Raw genomic sequence first — 3,139 nt, 5'->3', positions numbered from 1 at the left:
TCTGCTTTCCATTGGCCTGGAATATAGATGATCATCCCTTCATCCTGAGTCTATATTTGTCTTTTAAGGTAAGATGAGATTCTTGTATACAACAGATGTCTGGTCTGAGTTTCTGTATCCAATCAGCCAATCTGTGCCTCTTTAGAGAACAATTTAAGCCATTCATTTTGGTTGAAATTATTGATAAGCCTGATAAAATTTTAGGTATCGAGTTGTTCAAAAGTCCAGTGGATGTTTTTAATCCTTTCGCCACTGTAGAAGTTGGAGTTTGATCATTAGTTTCTGAGTTAGTTTACTTTTGTGGTGGAGCATTGCACTGGTCATTATGGAGAATAGGTCTGAGAATATCCTGGAGAGCTGGTTTGGTTATGGCAAATTTCTTCAACACATGGATGTCATTAAAGTATTTAATTTCTCCATCATAAATGAAACTCAGTTTAGCTGGATACAGGATCCTGGGCTGAAAGTTATTTTGTTTTAAGAGATTAAATGTCACTGACCACCCTCTTCTTGCCTGAAAGGTTTCGGCAGAGAGATCTGCAGTTATTCTAATATTCTTCCCCTTGTAGGTTATGGTTTTCTTACCTCTTGCTTCTTTCAGGATTTTCTCTTTCATATTAACTTTAGTGAAGTTAGTTACAATGTGTCTGGGGTATGTCTTATTCGGGTTGAGTCATGCTGGGGTTCTGAAGCTGTCTGCAATCTGAATTTCAGGATCTCTTGGCATATTTGGAAAGTTCTCTTTCATAATTTCATACAGAAGAGTCTCTGAGTTTTGTGAAGCAACTTCGTGGCCTTCAGGGATTCCTATGAGGTGAATATTAGTTTTCTTTGAATTATTCCACAGCTCTCTGAGAGAATGATCCATTTTTGCTTTCCATTTCTGATTCTCCTTGGACGTTTGGAATGCTCCTTGAATTTCTATTTCTATCTTTGTCTCTATTCTATTAATCTTTTTTGCAATCCAAATTCTGAATTCAATTTCTGACATCTCAGCTATTTATATAGGAGATCTTCAGTTTCGTCTGCCACATCCTTTCTTTGGGGGGTTGACCTACTCTGGTTATTCATATCACCAGCCACATCCTTTCTGGGGGGGGGGAGGTTGATCTACTCTGGTTATTCATATTACCAGAGATTTTCCGCTGATTCCGTCCCATGATTGTTTTACCCCATTTGGCTTTTCCCCTTGAGGTTTGTCAAGGACCTGTATGGTGTTACAGCCTGAGCGACTGGGGACCTGCTTGGTGTGATGGGGCTAAGTGGCTCTGTGTTATTTTAAGCTGGTCTCTGTCCTACCCTAGTGATTTAGTTTCTCTTGGTTGAAGTCTCAGCTGTGGAGAAATACCAGCAATTACATCACCCCACCCCACCCCCAAACAACAATTGGGCAAGGAAAATCAAACCTTCCTGCAACCATACACCCAGGGTGCCCCTTTGAATAGTCCCTGGGTGGTATGCCTGGTTTAAGAGTCCAAATCAGTTGTCCCAGTCAGCACCCATTTCAGGTGGAAAATTTCAAATGTTTCCGGCAGCTAGATAAGAGGGATCTGCTCGCAGCTCGGATATAACTTGCTTCAGTGCTCTGTGAGGGCAAAGGGACCCACCCAGCAGATGGGTTAGTCTGGGAAGGTTAATACCTCCTTCCCCACCTTGCACCCAGTCACTCGTAATCCCCCAGGTCTGTGACCCTGTTCACTCCAGTAGGCAACTGCTCCCGGGGTTTACAACTGCCAAAATAACCCGGAAAACTGCATCCAGCAGGGGGGCCTTGCATGTTTAAATTAGGCTGTAAACGTTCTCTTAATTCCAGCCCCTCACCTTCTGTTGCAGCTATATTCGTCTGCAAGTCAAAGGCTGCTACCGCTGAGGAGGAACTCAACCCTGGGCAGCAATTAGATTTTACACTCAGGTGTCAATCCCTGCCTCTGCCCACCCATTGTCTTTGTCTCAGCATTCCCCTGAGGGTGAGGTTCTCATTGGGAAATCTGAGTCCAGTCCTGCAGGGGAAGAATTTGCACTTTGAAAGTTGTGGCCGTTACAGACTCACACCTTCTGTCCAATCTAAATTCTTTGCAAGTCAGAGGCTGTCTGGAGCTGGTGGATAACAGCTCTGAGCCTGAAGCAAATTAGAGTTACACTCAGGTGTCAATTCCAGCCTCTGCCTGCCCACTGCCTTTGTCTCAGCTATTCCCCTGAGGGATGGTGCTAATTGTCTCTTTACTTACAAAAGTTACCAAGTCAGTTCGCAGCTCAGGATGCCACCACTGCTGAATGGATTTCTCTGGTCCAACTTTCTTCTCCTCACTCCTGTGCCACAGTCAGCACAGAGCAGCACCAGCCCTTTCCCCCTCTACTTCTCTCCAGTAGATGCCCAAGAATAAAATAATGGCCAGAGAATGATGGACTCTGTAGGTAACAAACCTCCAGACCTGGGGGCGGGGGGTGGGAAGTCCTCAGAGTTTAATGTTGCAGGTGGGGACTATATACAGTTTTATACAGTTTTACAGTTTTATGCCTGGCAGGAGGGTGCTATGGCATGCCAGCGCGGGTAGGAGGTCCAGGTTTTAGGGGGTCTCTCCCGTGGGATAGAGTGGGAGGATGTTTGAACTCTGCTTCCTTATTTTCACGGAATAAACTTCGAGCCCTTCTTGTGGGGGGAGGGGACTCCCGTCTGCTTGGTGGTGGATTTTGTACCTTTTCATTGTATTTTTGGGGTGGCAGCTCGCCTCTGGAAGGTTGAAGTGCGCTCTTCAATCTTTTCTTTCGGCTCCGCTCTAAACCATCAGCTCCTTTGCTAAACTTCTGTCCTTTAAGCCTCCTTCTGGATGGGAGCTTTTATAAAAAGCCGGCTGCAGTCGCCATCTTGGCTCCGCCCCTTCTCTCCCCCTCCCCCCATCTTTGTATTATTGTTGTAATACATTTTACTTTCGCATGTCATAAACCTCATTTATACTTACGCATTTTTGTGTTCTTCATTTCTTTTTGTATGTCAAAATCTTTATCTTTTCTCATTTTCCTTCTCTATGAAGTACTTCATTTTTTTTGTAGTGTAAATCTGCTAGAGATGAATTCCTTCAACTTTTGCATTTATCAAGTCTCTATTTTTCATGCATTTTTGTAAGATTTTTTTTTTTTT

The sequence above is a fragment of the Otolemur garnettii genome, unplaced genomic scaffold (assembly GCF_000181295.1).
Source record: "Otolemur garnettii isolate 467f Iridium unplaced genomic scaffold, OtoGar3 scaffold00119, whole genome shotgun sequence".
Taxonomy (NCBI): domain Eukaryota; kingdom Metazoa; phylum Chordata; class Mammalia; order Primates; family Galagidae; genus Otolemur; species Otolemur garnettii.
This window is presented reverse-complemented; position numbering follows the sequence as displayed.